At 45.8% G+C, this 12,736-nt stretch overlaps 1 long non-coding RNA gene across 1 annotated transcript in view; it reads left to right on the top strand.

Annotated features, from left to right (window-relative positions):
• Nucleotides 1-12,736, top strand: part of LOC130357666 (uncharacterized) — a 45,124-nt gene that overhangs the window by 25,348 nt on the left and 7,040 nt on the right. The window contains exon 2 of the long non-coding RNA XR_008889215.1: nucleotides 9,715-9,783. This is a non-coding gene — a long non-coding RNA (uncharacterized LOC130357666). The remainder of the gene's footprint in view (nucleotides 1-9,714; nucleotides 9,784-12,736) is intronic.

Genomic DNA, 12,736 nt, shown 5'->3' with positions numbered 1-12,736 from the left:
CTAGAACAGAAACTAGGGTTCTCTGTATACAAAGGCTGCTTATAGGGTACACTCAGTGTTGCCCTAACTGGAATCAGGGTCTCTGCCACTACTTTGTGGCCCTCAGATGAAGCACTATGGGGAGATTTATCAAAACCTGTCCAAAGGAAAAGTTGCCCAGTTGCCCATAGCAACCAATCAGTTTGCTTCTTTCATTTTGCAGAAGCCTTGTTAAAAACGAAAGAAGTGATCTGATTGGTTGTTATGGGCAACTCAGCAACATTTCCTCTGGACAGGTTTTGATAAATCTCCCCCGATATTCCTAGCCACATATTTCTGTTATGTTTCTATGTATACACTAGAGGGCGGCAGAGTACACATAATTTGGCTTTATCAACCAACCAACCCTTTCTAGAAGACGTATATTGCTGCAGCTAACATGTAATATGCATTTCTATAAATAATAAAAGTCCTGTAAAACGATTCTCCATTGACTGTAACCTAAGAAGCAAACAAACACATTAGCCTTATAGTAGTCATATTTATTCTATAGGTTTCATTGGCATCATTCCTATTCCTATTTAATTACTTTCAATATAGGACCATTCTTAAGACATTATTGCTCATGACATTTGCAGATGACACCAAGCTTTGTAGCACAGTACAGTCTATAGAGGATGTGCATAAGTTACAAGATGACTTGGATAGACTAAGTGTCTGGGCATCCACTTGGCAAATGAGGTTCAATGTGGATAAATGTAAAGTTATGCATCTGGGTACTAATAACCTGCATGCGTCGTATGTCTTAGGGGGGATTAAACTGGCAGAGTCACTGGTAGAGAAGGATCTGCGTGTACTTGTAGATCACAGACTACAGAATATCATGCAATGTCAGGCTGCTGCTTCCAAAGCCAGCAGGATATTGTCATGTATAAAAAGAGGCATGGACTCAAGGGACAGGGACATAATACTCCCCCTTTATAAAGCATTGGTACGGCCTCACCTGGAATATGCTGTTCAGTTTTGGTCGCCTGTTCATAAAAGGGACACTGCGGAGCTGGAAAGGGTGCAGAGACGCGCGACTAAACTAATATGGGGCATGGAACATCTTAGCTATGAGGAGCGATTAAAGGAGTTACAATTGTTTAGTCTTGAGAAGAGACGTTTAAGGGGGGATATGATAAACATATATAAGTATATTAATGGCCCATACAAAAAATATGGAGAAAAACTGTTCCAGGTTAAACCCCCCCAAAGGACGAGGGGGCACTCCCTCCGTCTGGAGAAGAAAAAGTTTAGTCTCAAGGGGCGACACGCCTTCTTTACCGTGAGGACTGTGAATTTATGGAACGGTCTACCTCAGGAACTGGTCACAGCAGGAACAATTAACAGCTTTAAAACAGGATTAGATACATTCCTGGAACAAAATAAGATTAATGCTTATGAAGAAATATAAAATCTCATCCCTTCCCCAATATCGCGCCACACCCCTACCCCTTAATTCCCTGGTTGAACTTGATGGACATATGTCTTTTTTCGACCGTACTAACTATGTAACTATGTAACTATGTATTCCTGAGGCTAAAACCTTAGGAAATCGCCTACAATTAAAAAGGTTAATGTGATTGGAGCCCAATAAAATAAGAGAGATAACTTAGTGGGCCCCTGGGTATACAGTAGAAGGTTATGAAATTAGTATTGAATTAGCTCTGAGTCACTGATCCTCTCCTGCCTCTGGGTCATTGTGTCAGGATTGTTACTGTCACTGAAATTACATTAGACCAGTTCTACTTTGTGTCTATGTGATGATGTTTTTATGTATCTTTTATATCTCTGGATTTTACAGTGAATACAATGTTACATTAGGTGGCATTGCTTCTTCTACTAGATGCTTATGCTAGAATGTGTCCCTCAACCAGTGCTGTAGGCAAAATAAAATGTAAATTATATATATATAAAAAATATAGAAATAATCCTAATCCAAATAAAGGTATGTAATGAAATTCCCCAGCGGTGACTCCTACATAGAAGGCTGAGAGACCGGGTGTGCAGAATGCACTGTCCAGCCTCCTTCAAAATAATTCTTTTATTGCAGTTTTTGCACCTATTAGTATATACCTTGACTGACATATTTCATCCAGTATTCTAGCTGGCTATTCTTGTAGCGGTGATCCACTTTGGCCAGCAAGGGAGCGTTTTATGTATATTGAAATGAAAGCAGGAACCACTGCTCAGATGGAATTGGGCACTGTTTGGACGGCATGTGTAAACATGGGACGGATGTGTAAACTTCTCTTTTTTATTTTTAAGCCAACCCAAGCCCACAACAAAAAATGAGGGTCCGGGCAAGCTTTTATATAGGGGCTTCTCACCAGAGATAGTCACGGAGCACACACCCGCTGATATTGTAGCAGTATAGCCTCTTAATTCAAAAGAAGCCAGGATCCGAGCCGAGGCGGTAGATGGAACCGGGGGAAGTTCAGATGCCGGGCCACAGACCGTATCGCGCTTGGCGTGATACAGTCCATGGCCCGGTGTCTGAACTCCCATCAGTTCCATCTACCGCCTCTCTGCTTGGATCCTGGCTTCCTTTGGATTAAAAAGCTATACTGCTACAATATCAGCGGGTGTGTGCTCCGTGACTACTTCTGGTGCAAAATGATTATCTTTTCTGTAGTTTACATGTGCAGCACCATCTAGACAATTTTCCACAACACATCTTTTCCTCAATCACAGTGACCAGGAGGGTCACTGTGATTGAGGAACAGGTGTGTTGCGGAGGGGGGGGGGTGCAATGTAGGGCAGATGTTGTAACCCTTGGGGCGGATGCTATTAACCCCTTCTTGTCGTGACGCCAGGGTGTGGTTTAGCCTTAACCACTAGAGGAAATATATACTGGTCCTGGGCTAGGCACTGTTACGTTATGCGCTCCAGGAGCACACGCTGGCAATGAGCGCATTGTGCCGTTACCTGCTGCTGGCGGGGCTGGGATTCACATTGCAGGACGCGCCCGCATGCGAATACCAGTCTGTCACTCACTGGGTGCTTCTCCTGCCCCCCACCTCTGCCTCTCTGCTCCGGTGCACGCGTCCCCATCCCCTAGAGCGTGCGTGTGCCGGAGTTTTAAGATTTAAAGGGCCAGTGCGCCCATTAGTGTAGTCCACCTGTGGCTCATTGATAAATTCCTCCTCCTCCCACACTTGCCAGATCTTTGTTGCCTTGTGCCTGAGAGAAAGCATTCCCTGAGAGTTGCCTGTTCCTTTGCTCTATGACCTTACCATACTCCTCTGCCGCCTGCCTACTGACCTCCTGCTATGTCCTGACAACAAGCTGCCTTATCCCTCCTGTGCCTCACATCCCTTTGCCTCACTACCCAGGGGTAGCGACCTAGGTGCAGCCTGCTGCAGCAAGTCCATCCTGCTTTGCGGTGGGCTCTGGTGAAAACCAGCACCTTAGACTCTGCTCCTTGGTACAATCCGAGTCATCTGCTACACAGGTCCAGTGGATCCACATCCACCGGTGTTTCTGTCTTCTGAAATGTGAGTGTTACAGTAAGATTCGGCCATGGATCCCTCTGAGGTACCCCTGCCTGAAGTTGCAGATCTTCCCTCTGTTGTGGTATGTCAGTCTCAGCAAATGGCCCAACAGGCTCAGCAACTTACCAAACTGTCTGCTATGTTACAACAGCTTTTGGCCTTGCAGCAACAAAAGCAGCAGGTACCGCAACCTGGCCCACTTACACCATCAGTTCCTGCAGTGTCTTCTGGCTCCAGGCTACGTCTGCCTTTACCTTCTAAGTTGATGGGGATTGCAAGTTATGGAGAGGCTTCATTACACAGTGCTCCATACACTTGGAGCTCATGTCTAAGCAGTTTCCGATGGAACGTGCAAAGGTGGCCTTTGTCATTAGCCTACTATCCGGAAAAGCCGTGGCCTGGGCTACACCCCTTTGGGATCAAGGTGATCCGGTATCCTCCAATTTGTCAGCTTTCTTGGCAGAATTTCACAGTGTCTTTGAGGAACCCGCACGTGCCTCTTCAGCTGAGATGGCTTTTCTGAACCTCTGTCAAGAGAATTCTTCCGTTGGTGACTACGCGGTTCAATTCCGCACTCTAGCCTCTGAACTTGCCTGGAATGATGAGGCCTTGTGTGCCACATTCAAAAAAGGACAGTCAAGCAGGATTAAAGATGCCCTTGCAGCACATGATCCTCCATTTTCTTTGAATGAACTTATCCACTTGACCACACGCATTGATGTGCGTTTTTTCTGAGAGACAGGAGGAACTGCGCTTAGAGAGGGAACCAGCCCTAATATGGAGATATCCTCGCCTGGCACCCTTGTTTCAACATCCACCTCTTCAGTTTCCTGTGCCTCTTACCAAAGAGGCAATGCAAGTGTATCGTTCTCGTCTTACGCAACAGGAGAAGTCACAACGACGCAGTGAGAATTTGTGTTTGTATTGTGCTAGCCCAGAGCGCTTCCTCAAGGACTGTACAGCTCGCCCACAGCATCTGACAAAATGCTTGCACCTAGGGTTTGTGGGAGAGGCGTCCCTGGGTGTGAATACTACCCCTTCACGCTTAACTATTTCTGTACAAGTCTTCGCTTCAGCCAAGTCCTCCTTCAGTGCTACAGCATTTTTGGATTCTGGATCAGCAGATGACTTTATTGATGCTTCTATGGTCCACAAGTATTCCTCTTACTCGGCTTGCCAAACTCTTGTTCATCTCCTCTGTATGGTACACTTCAGTACAGAATCTCTCTTCATTCAAGTCGGTGTATTGCCTCACTGTACTTCAGAGATTCTTCTTGGCCTTCCTTGGCTGCAACGCCATTCTCCGCAACTGGATTAAAGAACTGGAGAAATAATTTGCTGGGTACAATCCTGTCAAAATCTTTGCCTCCAACCAGTTCAGTCTAAAGTTGTTTCTCGTCCTCCTCCTTTACCCGGCCTGCTGCCACCTTACCAAGATTTCTCTGATGTATTCTGCAAGAAACATGCTGAGTCTCTGCCTCCACATCGTCCTTACGACTGCCCTATAGATCTTCTGCCCCGTACCAATCCTCCTCTTGGAAGGATATACCCTCTATCAGTTCCTGAGACCAAAGCCATGGCTGAGTTTATCCAGGAGAATCTCCAAAAGGGTTTTATCTGTAAGTCCTCTTCTCCTGCCGGAGCAGGTTTCTTTGTTGGAAAGAAGGATGTCTCACTGCGTCCATGCATTGACTACAGGGGACTTAACAAAATCACGGTCAAGAACCATTACCCTCTACCTCTTATCTCAGAACTTTTTGACCATCTACCCGGTGTCAAGGTCTTCTCCAAGTAGGACTTACGTGGAGCGTATAACCTCATTCGTGTCTGCAAGGGAGATGAATGGAAAATGGCCTTCAATACTCGTGACGGACATTTTGAGTATCTCGTAATGCCTTTTGGTCTCTGCAATGCTCCAGCCTTTTTTTAAGAGTTTGTCAAAAATGTTTTCCATGATCTTATCTACACCTGTGTTGTCGTATACCTAGATGACATCCTGATTTTCTCTTCCAACTTAGAGGAGCATCGTACTCATGTTCGTCTGGTTCTTCAGCGACTACGGAAGAATCATCTCTACGCCAAACTGGAGAAATGTCTGTTCGAGAAGTTTAGTCTTCCGTTTCTTGGCTACATTGTCTCTCATCAGGGCCTGCTGATGGATCCAGATAAATTGTCTGCAGTATTGGATTGGCCTCGTCCTTCGGGCCTACATGCTATTTAACGCATTCTGGGATTCGCTAACTATTATCGTCAATTTATCCCACATTTTTCATCCTTGGCTGCCCCTATTGGGGCTCTCACTAAGAAGGCTTCTAACCCTAAGTCTTGGACTAAAGAGGCTGAAGAGGCCTTCTCCTGTTTAAAGTCTGCGTTTGCCTCTGCTCCCGTGCTTACAAGACCTGATCCGGAGAGGTCCTTTGCTTTGGAGGTTTATGCCTCATCTATTGGAGCGGGTGCCGTTCTTACTCAGAAAAACGCCAAGCGCAAGACTATGTGGGTTTTTCTCCAAGACCTTCTCTCCTGCTGAGATGAATTACTCCATTGGAGATTGTAAACTCCTCACTATCAAGCTAGCATTGGAGGAATGGTGACATTTATTGGAAGGTTCTACTCATCTGGTCAGCATCTACTCCGACCATAAGAATCTTCTATACCTTCAGTCTGCTCAGCATTTGAACCACAGCCAGGCAAGGTGGTCACTGTTCTTTTCTAAGTTCAACTTCTTCATTTACTTCTGTCCAGCAGACAAGAACATCAGAGCAGATGCTCTCTACAGGTCCTCTGATGTCATTGGTTTGGACTCCACGCCTAGGCATATTATTCCTCCTGACCATATGATTCCTGCCACTCCTGCCAAGATTCAGCAAGTTCCTCCGGGAAAATCCTTTGTGCCCGCTAGATTGAGATGCAAGGTACTGAAATGGGGCCCTTCTTCCTTGACAGCAGGACATCCTGGAATACGCAAGACTCTACTTATAATCTCCTGGCACTATTAGTGGCCCCATCTTGAACGTTATGTTTCTGATTTTGTTCGTTCCTGTGAAACTTGTGCCCGTGACAAAACTCCTCGACAGAGACCTGCAGGACTCTTACAGCCTATACCCATTCCGGAGACTCCCTGGTCCCATATCGCCATGGATTTCATCATTGATTTGCCACCATCTCATAATAACACTGTCATTTGGGTCATTGTAGATCGGTTTTCCAAAATGGCTCATTTCATTCCTCTAACAGGTCTTCCTTCTGCTCCACAGCTGGCGAAGTACTTCTTGCTGCATGTCTTTTCTTTACATGGTCTTCCTCAGCATATCGTTTCAGATCGAGGTGTACAGTTTGTCTCTAAATTCTGGCGAGCCCTTTGTAACCGTCTGGACATCAATCTGGACTTCTCGACCTACCACCCTCAGTCCAACGGTCAGGTGGAGAGGGTTAATCAAATTCTCATATAATCATAAGGATTCCGAGTCCACAAGATTGTCTCCCTTTTTTGTTGTCTACGGACTCCATCTCCGTTCGCCTCTTCCTCTCCCAGTTTCCTCCGGTGTGCCTGCTGTTGATGAGCTTGTCCGTGATTTCTCCACCATCTGGCAACAGACCCGACAGTCATTATCCTAGGCTTCTTCACGCATGAAGGCACAAGCTGATAAGAGTAGAAGACCTCCTCCATCCTTCTCTCCTGCTGACATGGTGTGGTTTTCATCCAAGTACATCCGCTTCAAGATACCCTGTTACAAGCTTGGTCCTCACTACCTTGGTCCCTTCCAGATTCTACAAAAAATGAATCCTGTCTCCTACAAACTCCATCTACTTGCTACGTTACAAATTCCCAATTACTTCCACGTCTCTCTCCTCAAGCCTCTACAAATTTAAAGAGATTCTTGCCACTAAAACCGTGAGAGGTAAACATTTTTTTCTGGTCGACTGGGAGGGTTACGGTCCTGAGGAGAGATCTTAGGAGCCTAAGAAGAATATCCTGGATCGTGACCTTCTCAGGAGTTTTCTGAGTCATAAAAGGAGGGGGAGACCAAACGGGGGGGGGGGGGGGGGCTGGCTGTGAGCGCACAGTCCCGTTAACTGTTGCTGGCGCACCCCCATGCGAGTCCCAGTTTGTCACTCACCGGGTGCTTCTCCTTCCCCCGCCTCTGACTTTCTGCTCTGGCACGCTTGTCTCCGTCCCCTAGAGCGCGCGCACAAAAGCTTTAACATTTAAAGGGCCAGTGCTCCCATTAGCGTGGTACACCTGTGGCTCATTGATAAATTCCTCCTCCTCCCACACTTCCCTGACAGATCTTTGTTGCCTTGTGCCTGAGAGAAAGCATTCCTGAGAGTTGCCTTGCTCTGTATCTGATCCTTTGCTCTGTGACCTGACCTTGCTCTTCTGCCGCCTGCCTACTGACCTCCTGCTATGTCCTGACTACACTACTGTGTGTGGTCGAGCTGTGCCAGCGGTAGCGACCTGGGTGCCACCTGCCGCAGCAAGTCCATCCCGCTTTGCGGCAGGCTGTGGTGAAAGCCAGCGGCACCTTAGACTCCGTTCCCTGGTACGGTCTGAGTCATCTGCCACACAAGTCCAGCGGATCCACATCCACCGGAGTTCCTGTCTTCTGAAACGTGAGGGTTACAGGCACGAGGGCAATGAAGACACGTTACAGACAAGGTGATGCAGTCTATGCAATACAGCCAATATCCCAAGGAGGTGACCAGTGACACAGGGGGATCTTGCAGGCTTGCTAGGACTTGCAGTATGTACATGCACTTTAGTTCAGGCCACGGTGACTATATAGAAGACTTGACTTGACTGACTTGACAATTGACATGAAGATGACTTTGAGCTTACTTGAGCTGACTTTGTGGCTGCAGACTTTAGGCTTGTGGCCTCCAATGCTCTGGATACACTCTGAGATGACTGGCACTGGACCTCAGCATGAGCAAGAATGATGTAAGAGAGAGACTGTAGCTCCACCCCTGGTTTTATATGGGTGTCTAGCAAAGAGCCCATAGGTCACTTGAGGGGTCACCTGGTCACTAGTGCCTCCTGGGTAACAAACACATGGTCACAGTAATTAAAGAAACATTACACATTTAACATATGTGCATAGGGGGTAACACTGCAGGGGCCCTGGGGACATAAAGGGACTCTCCCTGACAGGGCAGGAGAAGGGTACAGGGAAACACCATCCCGTACTGGGCCACCACATACTTTTAAATAAGGGCTTGTCTTTTTGTGATTTTAGCTATTTGACTTGAAGCCAGATGACTCCTAAGTGTTTGACTTTATAAAGCCCCAGTGATCAAATGTTCTCAACATATGAAGTTATAAGCATAATAAATTTCAATTGAATAGGCGTCTATTGGTGAGCGGGGTCTACCAGAGCAAGAGACCTTCAAGTTTGCAGCTCACTGCTCAGCTCTACTGACAAGGAGTTCAAGTATGATGTTCATATGCTGTAATGGGGCATAAGGACAGGGGGGGTTTCTTAGGGAGACCAGTAATTTAACTATAATCGTGTTATCATCAATATCAGATTGAACCATTACCCTGACATACACAGTGAAACAGAGCATGAAGCAGATAGCACCATGCATTGTCATTCTTGGTTAATGTAGCTCAGCATTCCTTCACTTCACTTGGAGCTGAGCTGTGGTAACCCACCTTGGTCTCTACACACACAACTCCGTTATGACAGAACTCTATTGGAAAGGGATCCTAATAGTCCTTTAATAGTGTTGTCTACTTGGAAAATCCACTAAAAAATCTGTCAGGCCCTGCAGCATTACAATCTACTGTGAAATTAAAGAGGAGTAACAACTTACCAAATCCATTAAAACACCTCTTATCTGACATTTTGTATGCTGACTGGTGACTTAAACTTTGCAACCATCATCAAAAAAGATTGCTTGAAAACTTGATCACCAAAAGTAGGTAACATAATATCAATCACAGCCCACTAGATTTCCTAGCAGGTTTAGAATATGATGACCTATGGGCTAATGGGCCTATTTCAGGATGTGACTTTGGTCCCTGATCAGAGCAGAGCCTGACTTGTTTCTTGACTCTGGATATGTGACTTGTGGGCTCACTAGCACATTACCAAAAGGTACTCACTAAATCAGGGTCTTCTCAGGGGTTTAGGTACTTTGTAGACTTTGGCAAGGGATGCCATATTAACTGTGCTGAATTTATTTTGAAATGATTTAGATGGCACATCAAGATGGGTATCCCCAGATTTGACAATTGGTTCTGCTATCTGGACCAGAACCTCAACAAGTAAGTGACTAAGTGACATTTGTCCACACTCTGCCAATGTCCTATCATTTTTATCATTCATGTACCATTTGTTTCTTTCCAAGAGATGGCACTCTTTCCCTAAGCCACAGTGCTCTGGTACATTTCCACCAGGCTCTGGCCTTGTTGCTTGTGCACATGAGCCGCCTCACGCTCGCTCGGCAGCCCCTGAGGTTGCTACTCTTTGGGACGTCAGTTACATGCTTTATCACGTGCTGTGATAATTTGATGTGGCGTCTTCCAGGGACTGGAGCAGATGTTGGTGGCGACGTTAATGCATCATTTTTCCAGCCACAAGGTTATAGCTAGAGTAAGTGTAAGTGGGGGGTGTTTGTTTATATTTTCCTTGATATGATTGCAACTGGCACCAACTATGTATGAATAGACAGGAAGACTGGGATAGTGCCACTCCCAGGCAAAGTGCTGAAATGCGTGTTGGAGTGGCGCTATCCCAGTTTCTGCACTGTTACCTGCTTTGATTTACTCTTGGTCTATATGGCTTGCTTTTGCTTGTATTTACATTGATAGTTTGCATGGCACTTTTATTCTGTTGCTAGTTGGGATGCACGTTGTTGGGGACTAGTGTACTATACATGCCCCCTGTGTATATCCTTGTATTGCTGCTTTTCTCTGCGTATAGTTTCTTCTTGCACTGCTATATTGTGACCTATTGTAATATTTCCCTATTATTTATTGCAGACCTGGTGATATAACCTTTTGTGCTCATGTTAGTATTCCTCCTTGTATATGTATTTTATTTCACTTCTATGTATTTTTTTATTTAGCTTCAATAAAGTTTTTCATATTTTGATATATTATTTTCATCAAGTGACCCTCTTTGTTGAGCCCCTTATTATCCTGGTAGAACAGGGCTAGTTAGGGGAATGCCTTTTATAGAAAGTCTTAGCAGGAATAAATGTTAACCCCGAACTGGTTGAAGATTCTCAGCAGAGCTGGTGATGTTTTAATGTGAGGATATTCTTTCAGGAAACTTTCACCACTTGCCAAAAAAGGTGGCATGGGTTCAACTGGGTAGGGTGAGCTTTTCTACTATAAACCTTGACCCCTCCTCCTATGAGTTGGAGCATTGACTTCTGATAACCAGCATTTACTTAGTTCACAGCCTAGTGTGGGTATTCATAGACAGTGGTTCTCTTTTCTCCTTGCCAAACTTCTGAATGAGTGGATTTGACTAAGTATCTACAGTTGAAGTTATGGGGGGGATTCATCAAGACCTGTGCTGAGGAAAAGTTGATTATTTGCCCATAGCAACCAATCAGATCGCTTCTTTTGTTTTTTAAAGACCTTGTCAAAAAAAGAAAGAAACAACCTGATTGGTTTGTCACAGCTAATGTGCATACAGAAAATCCAGAGCCAGACTCTACACTGACTGTTAGGATTTCTTTTCGATGCCAGAAGAGTAGGATGGCAACAAGGATGGCTTCTCTGATTGGATGTAGAGAACATGAGACTGACAGTTGGGATTTCTTCCCTATCCCAGAGGGATAGGATGACTTCCCTGATTGGCTGCAGGAGACATGTGGCTATTCACCAGCTCTTACAGTTCAAAACAATTAACCCTTGAACAGCAGTTAAGGTGACAATATGCTAATAACACTATAAGAGTAGGGTCACACGTAACAGATCCGCAGCGCATTTTACACTGCAGATCTGCTGGTGACTCGACCCATGGTGTACCTCCAGCTATTGACACTGCCCCGCATCGCCTGCTCACAGCGGCAATTCGCAGCTCCAAGCAGCCACACAAGGGCCTGCGAGTCATTGAGTGCACTCTCAGTCGCAGCCGCGATGTCTGAGTACACTGCGCATGCCCCTGAGTACGACTTGCAGGCGCCTGTGAGGCTGCTCGGAGCGGCGAATTGCCGCTAAGAGCAGGCCAGGGGGCAGGGCAACAGTTGAAGGCACACTATTGGTCGGGTCACTGTCAGATCCGCAGCATAAGATACAGGCACAGCACTTACACGTCTTTATAGCACCATTGAAATTTTGTTTTCCTTTTTTCCTCCTTGCCTTCTAAAAAAATCCTCTTTAATATTTCCATCTATAGACCCTTTGAGGGCTTGTTTTATGAGGACCAATTGTCCTTTGTAATGACATCACTCATTTTACCATAAAATATATGGCAAAATAAAAAAAAATATTTGTGTGAGGAAATTGAAAAGAAAACAGCAATTTTGCTAATTACTGATCCACCGCCAAACCGGCCATGCTGGAGGATGTTGCAGGCAGCAGAACATTCTCCACAGCATCTCCAGACTCTGTCACATGTGCACAGTATGAACCTGCTTTCATCTGTGAAGAGCACAGGGCACCAGTGGCGAATTTGCCAATCTTGGTGTTCTCTGGCAAATGCCAAACGTCCTGAATGGTGTTGGGCTGTAAGCACAACCCCCACCTGTGGACATTGGGCCCTCGTACCACCCTCATGGAGTCTGTTTCTGACCATTTAAATGGACACATGCACATTTGTGGCCCGCTGGAAGTCATTTTGCAGGGCTCTGGCAGTGCTCCTCCTTGCACAAAGGCAGAAGTAACAGTCCTGATGCTGGGTTGTTGCCCTGCTATGGCCTCCTCCACGTCTCCTGATGTACTGGCCTGTCTCCTGGTGGCGCCTCCATGCTCTGGACACTACGCTGACAAACACAGAAAACCTTCCTGCCACAGCTCCCATTGATGTGCCATCCTGGATGAGCTGCACTACCTTAGTAACTTGTGTGGGTTGTAGACTCTGTCTTATGCTACCACTAGAGTGAAAGCACCGCCAGCATTCAAAAGTGACCAAAACATCAGCCAGGAAGCATAGGAACTGAGAAGTGGTTTGTTGTCACCACCTGCAGAACCACTCCTTTATTGGGGGTGTCTTGCCAATTGCCTATAATTTCCCCAACAGTTTTGAAAAATCTCAACATATTTA

This window comes from Hyla sarda, chromosome 2, assembly GCF_029499605.1.
Source record: "Hyla sarda isolate aHylSar1 chromosome 2, aHylSar1.hap1, whole genome shotgun sequence".
NCBI classification, from domain to species: Eukaryota; Metazoa; Chordata; class Amphibia; order Anura; family Hylidae; genus Hyla; species Hyla sarda.
The sequence above is the reverse complement of the archived record's forward strand: the minus strand, read 5'-3'. Positions and strand labels throughout refer to the sequence as shown.